At 35.9% G+C, this 23,263-nt stretch overlaps 1 long non-coding RNA gene across 1 annotated transcript in view; it reads left to right on the top strand.

Annotated features, from left to right (window-relative positions):
* The window catches only part of LOC144288912 (uncharacterized), a 78,543-nt gene extending 56,823 nt beyond the window's left edge, over window positions 1-21,720 (top strand). Inside the window, exon 5 of the long non-coding RNA XR_013356976.1 lies at window positions 21,405-21,720. This is a non-coding gene — a long non-coding RNA (uncharacterized LOC144288912). The remainder of the gene's footprint in view (window positions 1-21,404) is intronic.
* The last annotated feature ends 1,543 nt before the right edge of the window (window positions 21,721-23,263 follow it).

Raw genomic sequence — 23,263 nt, 5'->3', positions numbered from 1 at the left:
ATAATTTGGGAGCATTTTCTATCCAGAGAAATGAAATGGACAACCTGCAATAGGCCATTGCAGTTTTCATTACCATCTCGAGCTGAATTCTACTATAGCTCTAGGATTCTATTCAGTTCATTCAACTATATTAGAATCTCAAAGATTTTAAACGTTGCATTGGGAGTTTCTGTATATCCACAGAAACAGAATGTGCAACAGCCAGTTCAATTGTTTACAGCACCTTCCAAATTGAATCCTGGGGACTGGCGAAGCAGCATAAATGTTTGAACCTGGCCTGATATAAGTGTGAAGTATGGAGTGCTGCCTTGATTGATGTATTAACATTTTTTAAAAGATAGTTAAAAATTCTACCAAACAAAATGCACCAAATCTGGTGTGCAGGTTACTCTGTTCTACCACCTTTTTTGAAGGGGGAGATGGATCACATTTTCTGCCATAGCCACTCTTCTAGTTCATGTTCTCAGTGTTTTGAGGGACACTGGCCTTCTTTCAATTCTTCAAATGTATTATGGACCTGGTACATATTCCGATTCCTGATCAGAATCCTGACTCCTTGTCCTTCAGAGAACTCAGCTGAAATAACACCTCCTCAGGTAGACCTGCTCTGACCACCTGAGCTCCTCCTCTTATTCTTCATCCTGTTGCTTTCCTCCGTTGTATTTACCATAATGCATACTTATATATTCTTCATAGCCTATAAATTCCATGAAGGAAGGGGCCAGTGTTCATCCAGTACCCAGTGCTGTGTGTGACACATAGTAGGTACTCAGTAAATATTTGTGGAATGAATGAATGAATGAATGAATGAATGAATGAATGCTCTAAGAATTCAGGGACCTACCATGGACATCACAGGTTTGCAGTGGAATGAAGCAGATGAGCAGAAAGCAGCAGAGATGAGAGCTTGAAAGAGAGTACAGCAAGGCTTCCTCAAAACTTTCAATGTCTGGTTTCATTCCCTAGAGTTGGGGGCAGCTACTTTTCAGTTTCTAAGCTGCCTGTGATCCTTCCAACAAAACATCAGTTGCTAAGGTGACTGCAAATTAGTTTCTGTTGTGGGAAATAAACACCGATTAATTCAACAGGATTTGAGGGGCAGGTAGCTCAATTTTGGACTTGGGGAATTTTTGGTACCATGAAAAAGTTCCATGAGTACATTAAGTAGGAAGATAGGAGTCAAGTGTTAGGATATGGTTCTCTCGAAGGTTCTACTTAAATACTTAAATCAGTCATGCTATCTTCGGTAAAATTGGTTGAAAGTATTTTGTGCTCTCAACATTTTTCATAAATGGAAACATGATCAAATTTTGTTTAAATTGAGATTTGGCAAAAAGTTTATCTTTACTAATATATTTCCTATTTTGATCTCTATGTAATTCAATGCATTTATCTGTATTTAACTACAGGAAAATTAGATGCAAACTTAGTACCCAATGGTAATCAATTTATTTTAAGTACCTAATGGACTTCACTTTTTCTTATTCCTTTTAAACAATTTGTATTGTTTTATCCCCCCATTGTCCTGTTTTTAAAGTATACTCAAACTTTAAGACAACTCTAAAGGTATATGTCTTCATTATTATTTAAGTGGTATAACAGAGAATGGGAATACTAAATATTAGTGTCCCTTTATAAATCAACTTAGTTCAACTTCTCTCTCCATTTATAATCAATCAGGAAGGATTCAATAAAAAGAGCTCAATATTAGTGACAAAATTCTATTTCATTAAAAAAAATGACAAGTGATTTGGTCTTAAAACTCATTGTAGCCTTATAAAGAGTGAAGTTTCAGATGTGTTTTGAGTTTATAATTTGTACCTATGATTAGCATGCAAATTCACTCCACTGGGCTGAACAATAGATACAAATTGGATTATAAACTCCAAAGTAACAAAATCAAACTTTGGCTTTGTAAATGAAACATGAAACTGAGCACTGAGCAGGGATTCTCTTTAAGATAAAAGGGCAATGGAATTGAAACTAAGCGATAGAAATTGGAAGAAGATACATTCCCTGCTGTATTTGCTTTAAAAATTGAATTTAGAACAATACATCACGTGGTTTTATAATAAAAAAATCAGTTGCTGGTATGTTTTGTTTTATATTCTTTTTGTATATGTTAATATATGGGCTAGAGGGCATCTCAAGGTTGAGATATGTATAATAACATATGAAAACAGTTTGGCAGAGTGCAGGTCAAGTTTCATTCCATCCATTTGTCCATCCACAAATACCAAGCTTACTGTGTGGCTAGAACTAGCCACCCTTTCTTAAAGGGGTTGGCCTGTGACCATCCATTGTAAACTGGGTCTCTGAACTTCTAATTAATCCCTATAATCTGCTACATGGCATTAGAAGAGTTTCTGCTGCTTTTGCTTTCTGAGAAGTTTATTGGTTAGCATGTTAAAATTCACTTTAGTGGTCGATTTGGGATTATAAAAATACTATGAAGTAATTATATAAATTTGGAAAATATAGAAAATTGCAGTAGAGAAAAAATACCCATACCTGATAAACACGTGACAAACATTGTTGCCATTTTGATGTATTTATCTCTCAGTCTTTCTTATATAAATACTATAATATATATACACACATACATTTGGGATCATCCTGTACTAGTTTTTTGTCAAGTTTTGATTATATTGTGAATATATATATATTTTTCCATTCTAAAAAATTTTTTTTAAAGATTTTATTTATTTATTCATGAGAGACACACAGAGAAAGAGGCAGAGACACAGGCAGAGGGAGAAACAGGCTCCATGAAGCAAGCCTGATGTGGGACTCAATTCCTGGACTCCAGGATCACGCCCTGGGCTGAAGGCGTGGCTAAACCACTGAGCCACCAGGCTGCCCCATTCTAAAATTTTTTAAAAATAAAACATTAGTAATTACAAAACAGTCTATCAAACTGTTAAACCTACTATATTTAGTCTTTTTTGTTATTGGTTATCTGTACTTTTTTCCGTTAATGGTCTATTATTATTACAACTGGTAATTAATAATATTCACATATAGTAATTACTATCTGACTTCCAAATTTTAAATTTTGATAGAAATTAAAACTAAACAAAACAGAGACTGCATAAAAAAAAGGGCAGAGTAGAGAGAAACTGGAAAATTTGCAGCAAAACTTACTTCAATCATGCTAATCATGACAATAAACACAGTTGGAATATATTTCTCCATTAAAAGACACTAACTTTTAACTTGGTTATAAAATCCAACTATACCCTGCTTACATTGATAAGAGACTAAATAAAATGCAGAAGTGGATAAGTAAAACAGATAAAAGATAGTCTGATACCAAATAAAATGGAAGAAAGTTTGAAAATTTAAATCAAGTGATATAGAGTCTCCTTTTTCCACATCCTAGTTGAGGCTGGATGTTATAAAAAAAAAAAAAAGTCTTCAGTTTTATGGGCAAGTATGGCACATGTATTTTAAAAATTTATTTACAAATCTCTCGGTATTAGTGAATTTCACATATTTTATGACTTTTTCCACCCCTTTAATGATTTGCTTTCCATCTTCTTTGCATACTTTCCTATCAGTTTCACTCACTTTTTGAAGGAATTTTAAAACACTTTATATAGTTGTGTCATTAATAACTTGTCATACAGGGATGCCTGGGTGGCTCAGCGGTTGAGTGTCTGCCTTAGGCTCAGGGCGTGATCCCAGAGTCTGGGGATCAAGTCCCACATCGGGCTCTTTTCGTGGAGCCTGCTTCTCCCTCTGCCTGTGTCTCTGCCTCTCTCTCTCTCTCTGTCGTCTGTCATGAATAAATAAGTAAAATTAAAAAAAATTGCCATACAGATTACAATTCCATCTTTGTCTATGTAAGTTTTTATCTATGGAATTATTATTTTTTTAACATATAGAAGATCTCATGAGTTTGTGATCCAACCCACCTGTTTTACACTTTGTGATTTTTTTCTTTTGTTCTTTTCCTTAGAATGGCCTGAGATACATGTTCATTTTTCTCTAATTGTCTTTCATCAGTCTTTTAATAGGAAGTTGAGATGAGACTCACCAAGCTTTTTGGCAATGGCATGGCCTGAATGATCATTTCTTTATAAAGGCAGACTTAGCCAGGAGGAGCTTGTGGCAAATCTTCCCACAGCCTTCCTCCAACTGCGAAACAGCAAAGATATTTATGTCACTGTGAATCTCTACACCTGTGGTCAGTGATTTCATGCTGCTCATGGCTCATTTCATGCAGAGCAGCAGGAAAGGCTGCTGTGCAGCTTTCCCAGGGCTGAACATGAACTCATCTTCTCGTGAGCTGTTCCACACTCTCCCTGGCCTGCCAGAGAAGGGCTGGAAACATGCTGCATGGTACTGCTGTCTGGGCTTTCTCTGTAGGCTGCTTCGTGCACGAGGTTGGACCTGCTGCGTGTTAAATTGGTGGAACTGAAAGAATAAAATGCCCATGAGATAATGTATCTTGGCTTACTTTGTAAACTGGGAGGCCCTGACATTATTATTAGGAAAAAAGGCACCTATTCAGTAAAATGTGACTTTCATGTATGCCATTGTTTTTTTTAGGTCACAGAGCCTAAAAATCCTGTCCTCTTGCCAAGTGTAGAGTGCTAGTTTGTTAAATTTAGACTTAGAAGGGTGAGGTAATTTCAACGGTAAATATTAAAAGAATTTGAACTATGCACTGTAAATTCTGCTTCTAGATGCACAGGCTCAAAATGAAGCAAACATTGGTTAAGAATTTGCATTTGCCAGAAACTTAATGTGGTAACTCCTCGTGCTGACATTATACTGAACTGAGAAATCCAGGTCTGAAGATCTTGTCTACTGGATTTCGATGATGTTTTGCCAAAGAAATGATAGAAGCCCTATCTTTGGGGCAGCTGATGTTAGGCTGGCCAGAACCTTGAGAACATGTTTTTAAAAGACCCTATGCTGGCAAGAGGTATAGAGATGACTTCATGGGACTTCTGAGTCTGGAATTTTTTTGCTTCTATTACCAAATATTTTTGCTAGATTTTTGACACAGTGTTTTTAATTTTTTAAATCTAAATAAAAATAACTGTCAACTTCCTGAAGTTAAGCCTTAGTCCCGCTGCTAGTGTGGGACCGACCTCATATCACCCCTCTTTCATCATCAGACAAGGGTGGGGATTGGAATAAACACAAAGAGCTTCCCTGCTACACTTCATGCATTTCTCTTGCAAAAAGTGAAGAACAGGTAGGGGCTAAATAAATGAGCCCACTTTCTTTCCCCTTGTTTCAAACAACAACAACAAAACAAAACAAAAAAAACCCCCAAAAAACCCCAAAATCAAAAACCAAAACAACAACAGCAAAAAACCATACCCAAAACAGCAACAACAACAACAAAACCCTGCTACAAAAGAACTCTGAAAATACATATGGAAGAGAATGCCATATTCTGAGAAATTTTTTGACCATAATCTCTCAGGCAATCTAGTAGTATATATTAATAGCTCATTCTAGGAAGATGCCAGGCATCATGGTAGGTGTCTTATGATAGGGCAATCCTATGCATCCTATATTTCCCAGGGAAGTCCCTGGATTCTTTCTGTTATCCTGATGTAATTATTAATAACATCTCTATTCAGTCACAAAAAATATACCAGTTTGAACAATAATTTATATAGTCATATTATTTATGTGACTTATCTTTTAGTAAAACTATGAGAAAGATGGCATTATGATCTCCATTTTGCAGATGAGTTACTGATTTATAGAGAAGTAATTTATCTGAAACCACACAGTTTGTAAATGGTAGAGGCTGGAAATTAAGCCCAGGCAGTCTGGCCTCAGAGCTTTTCAGGGTGGGTCCCTAAGATCTGTCCTGAAGCTCAGTGACTTCTAATTTACAGTATACTCCTAGAGTGGAGAAGAATCTAGATTCAGACTTGGGTTCTCTTCCTCAGGATAAACTGCTGTATGTGCTTTCATGCTCTTCTCTCAGAGAGCTGTAAAGTGAGAGGACAAGATCTCTGAAGCTCAAGTCTGCCAGCCCCCAGACAAGAAAAGTGCAGAACAGAAATGGATATTCTCCCATTTGATCCTAGCAACTTCCAGGATGCAAGGAAAAAGACCCTAATCTTATGGTACAGACTCCTTGGGAATGGTTATGTGGCTTATGGGAACTCTACTCTTGAAGCATTAGTAGGCTGACTTGGATTAAAAGGTAGAGTTTACATTCTCTGGCTGGTAGTTAGGGCACCCAGCCAGTCCAACATGAGGACAATGTGTGTTAATTTATAGAACACATTTCCTTTTGAAGTTTATGTTTTACATAGCAGGATAGGTAGTGCTACTTTTTGTTGATATCTAACGCCTGGATGCAGAAAACTCTTTTGAGTATATAGAAAAATAAATGGAGAGTACTAAGCAATTGCATCTAAAAAATCAGTAATTATTATGTCAGTTATTATTACTTTTTATCCTTAAAGCTTCCAGTGCCTTAAAAATGAGGAGCATAATAATTTAATGTAATAGTTTCCATTTTGTGTGTTTTTGCCCAAGACAACCACATTTGTATTATTCCTCACTCAACAAAGGATTTGAAGTAAGCCATAATTAATTAACTCCTCTGTTTTATGGACAGGAAAATGAAGAAGTTTTGTGATCTACTAGAAGTCACACAGGTCAATCATTTGGAATTTGAATTAGAATGTGAATGCTCTTCTCCCAATCACAGCACTGGCTGATCCCATACAATTATGTTTTGTTATATTTAAAAAGTCACCCCTGAGTATTCAAAGCAAGTAATTGGTCCAATAACTTAATAGGCTGGAATCAGCCATTTCTGGATCTATTTGACCTCTCCTCTGGGTTTTCAGGTGTGCCACCTCATTAAGGCCTTATAACACTGTGTGAGGGAAAATTCACTTCAAGAAAAGGAGTTTGTGGAATTGCCCTGATTGCTAACTATGAGAGCAAACGGCTTTTTCCTGGGCATACTTCTCTGGCTCTAGAATGCTGCTCACCATGAGGCTTCCCTAAGTGGTCTTCAAATGAGTATACACATAACCTGCCAACTTGAGCATTTTCTAAGGTGGAGCACCTACGAGTTACTTTGACTATAAACTCCTACATTTTCAATCCCTATACATACCCTTTCCTGAGACTGACAGGCCTTTGAATTTGTCTTTTGTATGCCAAGTTCTTCTCTAACTCCTTTTCCAAAGACCCTTATCACATTTTCCAAAAGAATAAATGAACAAACAAAGCACAAAAGCCCACCTGTCACCCATCTCTAGTGCATCCTTTGGAATATAAAGAAACTTCCTGGCTCCAAATATTGGTGTGGTGTTGGTAGAATGATTATAATGATTGACTAATGAATCTTTTTGCAAGTCAGGTGGAGTCCTTCTTTGCTTTTCACAAAAAAAACTTTAGGATCTAAACAAGTTAAGCTGAAATGATTAGACATATTCTTATTTAAGGATCAATCATCATGTGATTTTTTGCTTATAAATAGGGAAGAATTCAAAGAACTAAGGGAAATAACTATAATAAAACTCCTCTACTCTATCTACTTTCTAATGTAAATAAATTTTCTCAGTATTTCAGTCAGAAAAACCAAAAATATGAGTAGAATTGATGCTGAACTCTGTTACTTCCATCAATATATAATCTCTGCCTATGGATATATAAACTAATTAGATCAAGAAAAACAGAAAAATAAAACCCCACAAACAAAATACCTCATCCATCTCATTCAGAAAGGCATTTGTAATAGAATTTTACTTTAGAATTTCCAATTGTTAAATTTCTACCTATTATTTAAGGAGGGATGGCTAGCTGATCACGTGATCTTTTTGTGCCTTCATTTTCTCATGTTTACAATGAAGGAATTGGATGACATCCATTTATTATTTTAGCTGCTTAGCTCTTTTTTCTGGTGGAATTTTAGGTGGAGAATAAAAAGCAGAGTTGCTTTGGTGAAAGTTGGCCATGGCTAAGGCCCCCCTCTCCCACCGCCTCCTACTCCCTCACTGCCATGGTAACCTTTGAGGAGCAGTAGAATTCCTCCATTGGACCAAAAGACTCCACTTGGAGATCAGAGGTTCAACTAGGCCCTTCTTAACTCAAAACCTGTAACTAAAAAGAAACAAATATTTCTAGTCTTCAACTTCATGTGGTACTACAATCTTAAATCAGAACATGTTTATGTAGTACTTGGTGGTGTTTGACATGTGAGAACAAGGAGTAGGATTTAGTAGACTCTGGGGTGGGAAGTTTGCTTTGGGTGACAGCAGATATTCTAAATGTTGACCACTTTGGAGTCTTCTACTTATAGCTAGGGAACACGGGGCTTGCTTTTGGTTAACCTTATTGGATTTGCCAATGATTTATTACAAGAAGTGTGCAGTTTGATTAACCAATTTAATTCATTTAAAACTTTTATAATAATATCATCCAGCCAAAATGTTACTTTGAATGTTCTAACTTTAATTGAACCACTTGCTGCTCTGCCTCCAGTGCACAATGAGACAAGACTGCACACCACATGAGTACTACGATTTACCTGGAGATTTATGTCAGTGTTAGAGACTGAATGATAACAAAGTACTTTTAGGCCTCCTGTTTCTATATTTAAGGGTAATAACATTTTTTTTTAATTTTTATTTATTTATGATAGTCACAGAGAGAGAAAGAGAGGCAGAGACACAGGCAGAGAGAAGCAGGCTCCATGCACCGGGAGCCCGACGCGGGAATCGATCCCGGGTCTCCAGGATCGCGCCCTAGGCCAAAGGCAGGCGCCAAACCGCTGCGCCAGCCAGGGATCCCAAGGGTAATAACATTTTTTAGGGGATTCCCATAATTCTCAATTCTATGCCTCTTTCAACTAGGAAAGGTGGAGAGGGAAAAGAGGAAATCTGGTAGAAAAGAAAGAATGGAATCTTTTCAACTACTGAATTTTCCAGTTTGTTTCTTGAGATTCTCAGTTTGTCGACCCTTTAAAATACCCAGCTTAGGAAATGGACAGTAGAAGACAATTATTCTGGAGGCTAAAGATATTCACTCTTTGTCATAGAAAGTTTCCCAGGGGAGTAATTTAAGGTTAGGATTTGTGGTTAGGAAAAAAAAAGAAAAAGATTTGTGGTTAGGGTATTAAGATGAAAAGATCAAAGTAAAAAAAAAATTAAGAGGTTGATCTTAGAATTCATTCAGACCATCTGACTAGATAAACCCTCTGCAGACTGAAGCCTTGCCGAAGACCTTATTAAGTCAAGTTAATGGGAAATGCAAAGCTAATGCAGTTCTTTATCTTTGTATCTCAATTGAGATGTAAAGACCATGAACAGTGTTTAAATATTATTACAATGACAAGTACATTCAAGAGGGCCTATCCAGGAGCTAATCTGTCCCAAACTTCCACATGCTGCTGATGGACCAGTGCTTTAAATAGGGCAAATAGGCAATTCAGTTTCAATCACTAAAAATCTTATCTTCTAGAGAGATCAGACTGGCAACATAATTAAATGCAATGATTTGCTTCAGAACACAATTATAGAGTTCATCATTTGTTGCACTTTAGCTAAATACAACACTATGTCAAAACGTGAGGTAAAATCTTTTTTATTTTTCCCAGTACAGAATATTTAATTAGCTTTGTTTCTCAAAATAATGACTTGGTTAGACAGTGTTCACTAAATAGTGTACTAGGTGGTTTCATTTTCTCTTAAAGACAAATTAATGAAGAAATTTGTCAATTTGATCAAGGTTGGCAGATTTTAGTATCTTTAAAATTTCTATTTACTATAAACAAGAACTTCCATTTGGGCTAAATACACATAAGAAAATGAGATGTGGGACATGGGGCAATCCGGGAAAGGTATTTAGGTAAGTACAGTACCTGGATGGATTAAAGATGGCAAACAACTACTTGAAATATTTAAAAATACACTTTAATCTGTATCTGCTTCTACTTCTTTCTACAGAAAAAATAATTAGAAATGTATAATACAAATATTTGGAGGAAGAAGGTATAAGAATGTGCATAAAGTTAACAAACACAACCCAAAAATGATATATAAGCTCAAAATGTAATCTTGAAATGTATTCCCCAAAATCAAATAAGTATTATACCTGTATGTTAAACATCATAAATATAAAGCAAGTCCTTCCTGAGATTCTCAACCAGATTTAAGAAAATTTCTTTTAACACGAAAAACCATTAACAGAGTGTTAACACTCTGCCACCTACTGGACAATTTGTCAACTCCCAAGAAATGTACTCAAGAGCTTGAAATATGTATTTCAACAGTGAGGCTTCTGAAAGCCTTAGGTAGGAAATAAAGCTCTGGCCTATATACAGGCAAACTTTTCCAACTCATTTGACAACAGGCTATTTCCCCATTTGTTGCTGAAGGCTGTTTGCTAACGTGATTCATGTGCTCAGAATCAGCCCTTTAATTGTCAAACAACAACAACAACAACACAACAACAACAACAACAGCAACAATAACCTCCTACAGTAGTTTTTGGTGCCAGGTAGTTTAGCATCCATTCCCACACAAGCAAGAACAACTTCATGGGCCAGAAGTTACAGCGAAAGTAAAGAGGAATCTGGCAAAAGCTTGTAGGTGCTTCTATCCCCTCACCCTTTGGGATAAACAAATACAGAACTATCCATGTGGAGTGGCATCACCTAGATGGAAGGGACAGGAGGTACCAGCACTTTTGCTTTCAGCAAAGTGTACCAAATTCTACAATATTTACCTTTATTTCACAAATACAAGTATAAAATTAAATGATGGAGATATGGCATATGAAGCCAACCCAAGTAGAAATTACATAATTTGGCAAGTCTGACTGAAACAAGTGCTTAATACAGATAATACAAATTAAGAAAAAGGCCAGCCAGCAGTGATGTGGATACTACTAATAATAGAATAGGGCATTATATTTAAATAATTACACTGAAATCAAAGAACATCAAAGTTACAAAGGATATAGAGAGCCTGTGGACCTCACTTCTACAAAGAAGTCAATGAAGCCTCCAGATGTTAAGTGATGGGAACAGTTCAATGCAGAATATGGCTGTGTCAAACCCTAGCTTTGTCATTTTCCAGCTGGGTGGTCTTGGCCATTGTTAATTAGCCTCTTGGAGTTTTAATTCCCTCATTTGTACAAGGTAAATGTATTATCTAATTTGCAAAATGGCTATGAAGACTAAATGAGATAACATACTCAGCTCACTTTCTCAAAGCCAAACAGGTACTCAATAAACATGTGACCCAAAGTCACAAAACCCATTGGCAGTGCTGGAGCTAGAATCCAGGTGTCCTGATTGTTGATTTGATGCCTTTTGCAAGGCTGCATGGTTTCAGGGCTTACATTTAAGTAATTTTAAAACTAAGATTCAGCTCCATTGTTATGTATGTGATTAGCCATGTAAGTAGGACTTCAACTAAACCAAGGTTAAGGCTACACCTTTTTTAATCAATTGATTGGCTATATTTCATTCAGCCCCATCTTTGGAAAGTCACTTTCACAGCCTAAAGTATGGGTCAATCAAATTTGATATTAATTCTTTATATTAAACCACATCTTTGTAATTATCTCTCTCTGTTTCCATCCTCTTACGAGGATATAACTAGATTAATTTCAAAATTAATCTTTGATAATTAGCATTATCTTCATATATGTAGTACAGCACATTAACAGATTGCTATATCAAAGAGAACTTGTGAATCTCAAATAACAAGCAATTGAAGGACATCGTAAGAAGAAATGCTCAAGTAGAGCTCCCTTCTCTATATAGCATCCCTCCCCCAAATAAAAAGGGATTACTTTTGTCCAGTTGGACACGATGGATCATAGTCAGTGAGGTATGATAACCTTGGGAAAAACCAAAGAAGTTCTTCCTCATTGGATGAGATAAACAGAGAATCTATTTCTACTGTAATAGCAAAAATCGTCCACCCTTTTTATCTACTAAATAGAAATACAAACCCTAACCATGTTCTTCTTTTGAAATGGATTGTATTGGTTTAGGTGGAGAAAGGTTTTTGTTTTTTGTTTTTTTAAAGATTTTATTTATTTATTCATGAGAGACACAGAGAAAGGGAGAGGCAGAGACATAGGCAGAGGGAGAAGCAGGCTCTATGCAGGGGGTCCGACGTGGGACTCGATCCCAGGACCCCAGGATCACACCTTGTGCCGAAGGCAGACACACTTAACCGCTGAGCCACCCGGGTGTCCCTTGAGGGTGAAAGTTTTTAAATAAAAGGGCTTTTCACTAAATTACAGTTGTTTTTAAAATTTACCTCTTTGCTTATCAAATTTCTCATGGTGGAGAGATTTCACTGATGATGTTGATTGCCATTTTGTGGAAGAAGATGTAGATTCATTTGCTCCATAGAGAACACAAGTTGGGTCAAAGGTGTGACTCACAGGGAAATAGATTTTGGCTCATTATGGCAAAGGGTTTTGGGAGCTGTTCAATAAGGGGAGAACCTGGAGATACTAAGATGGGCTTGGGTACTAGGGACTGGATCTTTTAACAGGTGGGAGTTTAGTCCAGATAAGCAGTAAGATCCCTTCCCACACTAAGATTCTATGATGCTAGGTTTATAAAAATCATGTTGTAGAAAGGTATTTATGAAAATTTACTCTCTATTGTTTTTTACACAAAAAAACTTTGGAAGCATATTAGTAAAGTAGTATGGACAGAGTGTAGATCCAGACTTCCTGACAGTGTTGTCAATGATTTTTGCTTATTATTAGCTGCATCGCCTTGGGCAAATTACTAATGTTTTTCCGTGCCTGAATGTCCCTATTTGTAAAATGGGGTTAATAATAACATGTTACTTTTTAGGGTTATTGTAGTGACCCAATGAGTAAATACAATGTGAAGTGCTTTGAATATTGCCTGATTCAGAATAATCCTTGTCCCCCTCCCCAATATCAGTGCAGCCTCCCTTTCCACAAAATGCACACCATATTTTGAATGCACTAAGGAAATATGTGTGATTCTAAGTCAAGCAGGTAACTATGTGTTACAAATCCCATCCCCTTCCACTCCTATAACCATGATAGATATTAATCCTCTAGCATGGGATTCAATGCCACTGGGCCTAGATGGTATCCTCAACATGGAGCTCTAGAGTAGCCAAGTGAGAAAAAAAACTATTTTGTTCATGTATTCATGTTATTTGAATCTAAACTTTAACTGTAAAACTTGTCTGGATCCAAAGATAAACTTCAAACTGACACATCCACTCCACTTGCTGCTTTAGTGTGATATTTTGCATGGTAGCTTTGGTAAATTGCCACATGATTTTTGTTTTATCTGTTTATTTTTTCAGATGCAAAGATGTGCATTTTAAATGAACCATTATGAGTATTGGTGTAATACTGGCATATAAAAATGTGCTTTTGTGTTTTGTTAGAAGCAAATTCTATTAGAAGTTATCTGTTTGACAGTATATTTATTTATCATGATATTCTATTTTTTAGAGATTGGAAAGAAAGGTTTTTAACACTTGCTAGAAGAGATCTGTTCCTAATCCTTATAAATGAAAAATCATCTTCCAGATACACACTTTTATTAAAGAAAGGAAATCTACAGGCAAAGAGGTCAAAAGAGAGAGAAGTTAGATGACAGGAGTGATCTAAATTATGAAGATGACCCTGTCATAATTTGTTTCCAAAAAGACATTGATCTTTATTATTGGCCTTTTCTAAGAACAAGATGGCTAAACCTTGGAGAGTGAGGGGTGTAAGAGAACTATATAATCTATTGGGAAGAACAGAAAGTTTAACCATTCTGTACTTTCTGTCCGGAGAGTAATAATCCCATAGGGGTCCCAGTCCTCCCTGATGGTTAAAAAGTGCAGCTAAGGAACACTTTATGGAAGAGCAGAAAGTTTCAGAAAGTTTAAGGGAAAAATGGCAGAATTCTGAAGGCAGAGCTAGTGAACAGTCAGTCCAATTGCCAGGCCAAATATATTATAAGTACATGTCATTTTATAAAATATATAATGTTACTAATATTTGAGCACCTATTCTGTACCAGACACTGTGCTAAGAGCCTTACTCATTCAATCTTTATTGATGTGATATCTCTGAGAGGTAGGAACCAATATTCCTATTGAATGAATGAAATCACTGAGGCATAGGAAGGTTAAATTATTTGCCTCAGGCCACGTTGCCAGTAACAGGCAAAGTTAGGACTTGATCTTAAAATACTTGACTCCAGAGTCTCTGTACTTAACTACACTAAGTGTCCTTGTGGTTATGGGATAACTGCCAGGTCCCATCTTGCTAGGTCTCAACAGCTAGTGGGAACTTCTGTATAGGCAGGTCCTAGCCAGATGACAGAGAATGTCAAACAGAACTATTACTCAGGTGTCAGTACTCTGCATGGGGCTGGAGAAACTTCTGGATGAATGAAAGGTCAGAAACTTCACAGTCAGAGAGGATTTTGATCTGATTAGGTTCCAGCAATGCCCCATGCCCTCCGTGCTCCAAAGCAAAGCAGACATTGTTAGCTCAGGGCCCTTGGGGACTGTGGGTGGTCTGGAGAAAGACAGACTTGTTATCTTCAAACTGGCTGTAAAAAAGACATGACAGGCCTGTATACTCTTGGGATCATTCGAATAGCCCAGATGGGACTAGGGCTGGTAGCCCCAAATAAATTTGATAGTGGTTTAGACAGCAAAAATCACTTATGGAGCACATTAAACACAAGCATTTAGAATAATGTCTCCCTTCAAGTAGTTTTGAAGGGATAGGCATTTATTAAAGGGGAAATACTATATTCCAAACTTGTTAAATAGTTTGATATAAGTCAATGAGTATACCAAAGTGGCACAGACTAAGCACAGCACTAAGCTTATTACAGCATAGATTTATTAAAACAGGCAGAAACATCAAGCTAATGTCTAATCTGAAATCTTTGAAAATAGGTCTTGATAAATAAGAACTTGACAGTGAAGAGACAAAACTAGAGGTTGATTGGTATACAGAGGAGGTTTATCTTATTCATTAATGAATGAGCAAGTATTTCTGCTCAATTTTAATCTAATTAAAACATCTCACATTCACTGGGGTCCTTTTCATTGATGGTGAAAAGAATGAAATTGATCTGTAAAACAGAGGTGAATGACCAAATGCTAGGAGCAGATAGTTCATACTGCATGGCTTACCTTAACCAAATACTATACCCTGCAAACAACAAATGAAAATGAACACGGGCATGTAATTCTTTCTGAATCCATTAAGGTTATCCTTAAGTCATCAAGATATTTGGGGATACTTACATTCATTTTGTTTTGTTTTTGTATTTTCAGGGCAAGCTCTTGTTTTGAAACAGCAGAGTAGGGATGGAGGATGAACATGGAAATGGAATTTGGATGGCTTTTATTATCAGTGGCTTAGAAAAGTATAAAAGTAAAACGTGGCACTCAAGTGTATTGAAATCTTTCAGTCAGATATAAATCGGAAATTTTCCTTGTATTCAGTTATCTTGCTCAAAAAGAAATAGTCTATATGCTCTTTTACTTGGAATGTCTTTGGCATGTTTTTACTTTTTAATTACGATTTGTTTTTAAAATATATAAGTTGAAGTTCTCCCTTATAATCATCCTACTTTTCCAATATACTTGCTCAGAAGTAAGAACTATTAACAATTTGAAGTTTACCATTCTGCATACTTTTCTATGCACATAGATGTGAGTAAAATGTATAATTTTACAAAACAGGATCTATTTATCTATCTAGATATATTCTCCTGAAGCTTTCTTTTTTCTTAGTATATGATAAACACTTTCCTCTGTTAGTACATACAGATCTACTTCATTATTTTTTAATGGCTGTGTAGTATTGCACAGAACGGCTGTGCCATAATATATTTAACTATTCCCTATTGATTAGTGTTTAGGGAATACCAATCTTTGAAGTATTACAAATAATATTGCAGGGAACATTATTGAGGTACTGAAGGATACATACGGAAAGACCATTTCTCTACGGTAGATAATAAATAGAAATGCTGGGCTGAGCATATGAGCATTTGTAATTTTGACAAGTAATACTGAATTGCCTGCTTTTCCTTGATCGTTAGTGAGGCTGAATGCCTTACAATAATGACCGTGCCATTTGGTTCATCTTCCCTGGATTTATAACATTTTGTCATTTTTTTAAAAAAAGTGAGTTATCTTTCTTTTTCTTTTGGATTTATACGAGCTCTTTGTATCTCAATGTTTAGTAACAAACTCTGGAATCAGGAAGACCAGAGTTTAAGTCCCAGTTTTGTTTCTTTCTTACTAGTTGACATTGACATTTTATCTAAAGTCTCCAATCCTCAGAGTGTTTATATATAAAATAAGTATAATAAGACTACATACATGATAGGTTTTTCTTGAGTCTTAAAAATAATAGTTTGTTAATTTTTAAAATGGTGCTTGGTACAGAGTATATGCAATAAATATATGGTGCAATAAATAAGTAAATATATGGTGCATAAATAAATATATGGTGCAAAAACTATTCTCATGTTGTTAGTTGATTTATAATTTTATTTGAAGGAATTACTGCTTTATAGAAATTTTGCATTTAGATATAATCAGATCTTTCACTACCCCTGCCCCACTTTTGGGCTTTTGGCTTTTGCATAATGCTTAGAATAATACTACTTAGATTATGAACAAATATATTCTTAAAATTCTTCCAAGGACATTTACAATTTTAATTTTTACGCTCAGACCTGAAATGCATCACTATTTGTCTCTGAGCATGGTGCCAGGTTGAATTTCCCATTATATCACCACTGATGTGAAAGGCAGATGTCATCATCTCCCACATTCCGCGGTATTTTTGCACTCTGCATTTATTCCATTTACCGATTGATCATTTTCTTTTCATTTTCATCGTATTTTAGTTACTTGTCTCTTGGTATGTTTTGCTCTCCATAAGGCAAGACCCTAACTCCTTTTAACCTTTTGGCTATATTTATTTATCACTTATCTCCTGCATTAGAATACTTCCAAAGAAGCATGGCCTTGTTTGTCTTTCATTGTTGTGTCTCCATTGACTAAAACAACACCTAGTCCAAGGCAGGCGCTCGACATATGCAATGTGAATAAACAAACTTAACCCTGTAGTTTGTTTTACAGCCATACATTCTTTTTGCCTTTCCTTAAAACTTTTTTGTTGTTAAGCAGATATAGAAAACAACATAAAACAAAAATATAAACACCCTTGTAGCTATTATCCTGTATCTAATTTATAGAAAAAAATAAAGCAGTTCTTGTCTTCTATATAATTACTGCACCAGCTGTAGTAGCTTTAAAAGCAGTCATATTGGTAGAATCTTTATTTCTTTGTATACAAAAGTTTGGCAATTGTGTATTTATTTGTACTAGTTAAAAGGACATTATTTACTCTGCTATTTGTTTTAAGAAGAACAAATAGCTACTTCCTGGAACTTTCACCTTTACTGAGCTATATAAATGCCATTTGAAATAAATAGAGCTTCAGGTTCCTTCTGAATCACTCAAAGACTCTGGTGAGATGTTCAGAGGGGAGGGCAGATTTCATAGGTCTCTCTGTTCTTGATAGTATTTAAAAAGATTAAGACTAGATTTATTATATTAATCAACATTTAACTGGAATCAAGAAAAACAACTCATTTTTTCCTATTCACCCAGCTATTTCTGATATGAATTCTGAAATATTAGAAGGAAAGTATAGGAATATTGGAAGGAAAGAAAAAATCAGAAACATGGACAGTGAAGAGGTAAGACATCTGAAATGCTTCACTGAAAATACAACTTCATATTGTTGATGCTCTGCTGAGACTGGCCAGGGATATGCCTAGGCTGATGTAAAGCTAGATAAACATGGGTATGAAATAGTCAAACTGAAAACCCTTGGACTGGGCAGCCTGGGTGGCTCAGCAGTTTGGCACCATCTTCAGCCCAAGGTGTGATCCTGGAGACCTGGGATCGAGTCCCACGTCAGGTTCCCTGCATGGAGCCTGCTTCTCCCTCTCCCTGTGTCTTTGCCTCTCTCTCTCTCTCTCTCTTTGTGTGTGTCTCTCATGAATAAATAAATAAAATCTTTTTAAAAAAAAAAAAGAAAGAAAACCCTTGGACTATGGAAGGGATGGTGAAGAAATCCTGTTGAACAGATGGATACTGGAGAGGTATCTGTGAGCTTGATAGCTGGACCAAAATCATCCCCATCACCTGGTTATTATTAGATAATAAAATTTTGGGGCCCTACCTTAGACTGAATCAGAGACTCTGGGGCCAGCAATCCGTGTTTTAGGAAGTCCTCCATGTGTCTTTGTTGCTGGCTGAAGTTTGAGAACTACTGTTTCAGTGCAATAGGAAGGGGAGATGGGGGTTAAAAAATCTGACAACTAATAAAATCCTTGTCCCTGTCATCAACTTCCATGTCATGAGGATAAAAGAGAAGTTGAGACTAATTATTTGAGAAATATGGTAAGGGTGGCAGAAAATGTAACTTTAAAAATTAGTAGAAAAGGTACTTTCTATAGTGCCTCCTTCTTAGCAGGATTCGCATGCACAGTCCACAGAGCAGAACTGTTTAATTGGATTATAATAAACCAAACTTTTCTGCTCCCTACTCCCAGCCCCTAAGACAATAAACCATTCCTGATGATTGCTGTTTAGTAAAACTAGGCTCTCACAGTTTTCCATAGCTTGCCTATTAAGAAGTGCCTTCTAACATACAGCATGATAACTATAGTTAATAATACGGTATCATATACTTGAAATTTGTGAAAAAAGTGGATCTTCAGCATTCTCACTACAAAACTAAAAAAGGTAGGGGGTGCCTGGGTGGCTCAGTTGGTTAAGCGTCCTGCTCTTGATTTCAGTTTAGGCCATAATCTCAGGATCCTTAGATTGAGCCCTGATTTAGGCTTAGCTCTGGGAGTGGAGCCTGCTTAGGATTCTCTCTCTCTTCCCTCTCCCTCTGCCCCTCCCCGCTCCCAAGCTCACATGCATGTGTACGTGCACGCTGTCTCTCTCTAAAAAAAAAAAAAAAAAGAGTAAAGAAAAGGTGATGAAAGTAGAGACAACAAAAAAGAAGTGCCTTCTCCATCCTTTTGTGGCTTAGCAAAATAATTTATTGGTATTATAAGTCAAGTTGATTATTTCATCCAAAATATTTCCATTACTTGAATTAGCCTGCAGGGCCCAAAACCATATGCTCTGACTCTCTCCCCTTGTCACTTTAGGAGAGATGATGAGTTGTAAGATACTCAGGTACTTGAAAAAAAGGTTTTTTGAATATTTCTACTCATTCCTTTTAATGGAGAAATGTTAATCTTTAAAGAAATATGTTGAACTTTGAATATAAATATTTTCAAGCCATTTTCATAAATTGGTGTAGCACATTAGATTCTCAAACATTATCTCCTGCTGTCTCATACTTTCATTGGTATCCCTGTCTTTAGTATAACTCTTAACTTCCCCTATGGAGATACAGTCTTGTTATTGTCCCTGTCTGGTGGCTGACACACCATGTGACCAGCTCTCTGCTGCAAATTTGTACCCTAAATCACAGGAAGATATGAAACTCAGTTAACAACTGTTACATTCTTTAAGTCAAGATATGCATTCTCACAACACAGTGTATATTCAGTCTACACTTGTCTCTGAATATATTATAATATATTAGAAGCTATTTAATATCCATATTTCTGATAAACTCAAAACATGAGATGGAATTCTAAATTAGAGTGTGCTATATTAAGAGAAAATCCCTCTGAAAGAAAAGAAAAGGAATTGGCTTTCCTTCCTCATTTGCTGGCCTCTGAGGGCTGAAATATGTCATACTTCTCCTTTCTCTTTAAAAAGACCGAAACTTCTTATTCTTTAGGAATGTAAAGAAAACAAAGCTTTTTTGACTAAGGAATCAGTGAAATGCCCCCTTTCCAATCATCCATTGACTATTAAAGCTGCTCTCTATCCCAGGGAGATGTAGCCATTTTTCAGGCAATTTAAATAAAACAAAAACAAAAACAAAACAAAACAAAAAAACACCACACTATCAGTGTCTTATTATTTAGGAAAAAAAAATCTGCTGGTGTGCACTAGTCACACAGTGAGCCCTTTTTATAGATATAAAAATTATGGATACACTTTCAAATTTTATCTTCCCATTAAACTGATGACCTTTAGCTACTGCCTCCTTTATGCACTGTAGGATCTTACTTTTCATATCATCTGATGATCTTTACAATTTCCATTCCGACTTGTATTTGTTTTAATGTTAGTTTTATTGGACTGCTATATACAATAAATCATTTTAAATTTCATCTTATTTTCCTTCTGAGAAGTTTATGTGCTGTGTCCATATGGATAGCATCATCTACAGAATGATGGAGGCACATTTAAATCAAAAGGATTTCTTAGGTTCTTACCATTACTGGAATTGTGGTGTGGGATAGTGAAAAGGAGGTTTGGGATTCATACAGAATTGCAAGTGAGAAGTAATCAAAAGATGCTTTGGGATATGGACAGTAGTGGGTTCAAGCCTATCTCCATTACTGAACTACTTAAACAGATGAGCCATGTTCATTTTAATTTGAGTTATAGTTTTCTCATTTATAAAATGAATATCATAATAATTATAAGAATAGATAGCAGTTATTGACTGCTAAACGCTTTATACCATGTGTGGAACTTTTCCTACTTCACTAAAAAATCCATGAAATAGTCCTCTGAGATAGAAATAATTCCTTTTTTAAAGGAAATTGAAGCTAAGAAAAGCCAAATGATACTAATAAGTAATATATCCTGTTGTGTACCCCAAAGACAACAGGTGTTGGGAGTTTGTGTACAGATCAAATGAGATGCTGAATACGAAAGCATTTCCTAGACTGTGTACACACTAGTCCATCAAAGCTTGGGTATTCTGTGGCTTAGCAAAATAATTTATTGGTATTATATAGAGCATGCTATTCTAGAAAAGTATATTTATACACTGATAATTTTAAGAGTAACATGCTTCTTTGTAAATTCTTTAAAAACTATAAAGTGATATTAACATAAGGGTTAGTTTTGGGAAAATCTGTAGTTTACTTTGTGTACCACCTCTCATTCCTTAACAGCTTTTAGGGAAAATGCTTTTTCTTTCTTAAAAGACCCCCCCAATTCAAAATTTCGTAAATACATTCAATTCCTTGCCCATTGTCCCTGATGTGAGAGAGCAGAGGGTCAATCAACTTATAATTTTAGAATAAATAATTTTTTAATAAGTATCATTAATTGTCATCATCATTAGATAAAAAGAAGGAATATTTTTGCTCCAGAAAAGGAAGAATGTAATCTCAGAACAAAATGCGGTCTCTTAAGCTAAATATACTTAGTAGTAGAAACTCTTGACATTGTCTTTGATTTTTTTTTTCTACCAAACAGTGAAACTCCATCATAGATCAGCATGGGTCATCAGACCAAATTTGAAGATCATTATCTTAAAAGCCACGTGGGATGCTGAAAATCATGGATGGGAAGCAAAGAGACCTAGGTGAGAATGCATGCTTGCTCTTTGTCATTCAGAAGAACAATTCAAACCTTGGGCTCCAAAGTTAGGCTGTCCAGGTCTAGATCCTGCCTCTGTTTCAAGATACGTCACCTTTCTTTAAGTTCCTAAGTCTCACCATTCTCTCCAGGTGATATTGGTATAATAACAATGCCTGTGATTATTGTGAAAATTAAACGGGATAATTTATCCAGGAACCAATATAATTTGTCCTCAAGAATTTTAGTTTTAAAATTAACTTATTATTAACATATTGTTATCAACAAGTATAATTATTATTTTACTCTTATTTCTTCTTATTATTAATTTATTTAGCTTATTTGATTTTCAGTTTTCCCAGCTACAAAATGGAAATAAAAATAACTAGCTTTCAGGGTTGTTCTGGAGCTTAAATGAGATGATGCATGTTTATACACAGATTGGCATATTATCAGAAGCCCAATAAGTGGTAGTCATTGTTATTTCTTGTGATAAGAAATACTCCCAGCCTACTCCCCTAAAGCATATTCATAGTTGTCAGACTATCTTTGACTACTCCCAACCCCTCTTTGGTGTCCTACTTGGAACTCTGTCCCAGGCTATCATGTTACCTGTCCCATTTATTTGTCCCTTAAAGTCCTGAATGCATCTGAAGGCAATTTCATCAACATATCACCTTGGCTAAGTTTTAAATAAGCACACTGAAAAATCCTAAAAGCAAAACACATGCATGATGGTCACTTAAAAACTCATTGATGTCTATTTTGGAGCTCTGCTTAAAACTATTATGAAGAGGAAAGAAAACAAAGAAAACAAGATGAAGGCTTTACAACAAAAAATCTCCAGCTTGGATACAATGAGTAATGTTAAGACCAGACAAGCTTGTTTTCTTTCCCACCTAAATCTGTATTTTTAGGTGTTCATCAGCCTGGACAACTCAGAGAATCACCCAAGATGCTGTGTATCTCCCGTACTTCTTGCTCACTAGTTACCATGGTGGTTATGTCTGGATCCTGACTCTTCTTTTAATTAATTTAGGGTGGAGTCTGAGATTTTGGACAGTGACAGATTCAAAAGGAGGGATAAACTCAGCCTATATTGCTATAATGTGGCTCCTCAATAAAGAACGTCTTATTTTCTTTCTAACACACATCTCTCTATTCAAATCTAAAACTGTTTAATCCACCAAGGGATGGAACTAATATACCTATATGATACTGGAGAAGTCCTCTCTCATCATTTATATGATGAAGGACTTGGATTAGGACTTCTAAGATCTGCTCTAATCATCTATAAGAATGTGCGTACTAGGTGGAGTAGGGAATGGTACAATGTTGTTTTAGAAGACTACAAGTAAATAACGAAGAAGAGGAAACATGATAGGGAGGTATTATGTTCTTCCCCAAATTCCTCAAATATATAAGTAAATCATGGATTAACATAAATTAACATGAGGAGAACTTAAAAAATCCAAATGAAGGCTAGCAATGGATATGCATATGTAAAGCTGATGGTGAGAGATCACTTTTATTGGCAAACCTTGATGTGTTATTTTAACTAGAGGTTTTATCCTGAAGCTTTGTTAAAAGAGGTGGGCTCTTTTTTAAAAAAGATTTTATTTATTTATTCATGAGAGACACAGAAAAGAGAGGTAGAGACATAGGAGAGGGAGAAGCAGGCTCCCAGTGGGAAGCCTGATCCGGGACTCTATCCCAGGACCCAGGGATCATGCCCTGAGCCAAAGGCAGACACTCAA

This window comes from Canis aureus, chromosome 18, assembly GCF_053574225.1.
Source record: "Canis aureus isolate CA01 chromosome 18, VMU_Caureus_v.1.0, whole genome shotgun sequence".
NCBI lineage: Eukaryota > Metazoa > Chordata > Mammalia > Carnivora > Canidae > Canis > Canis aureus.
This window is presented reverse-complemented; position numbering and strand designations above follow the sequence as displayed.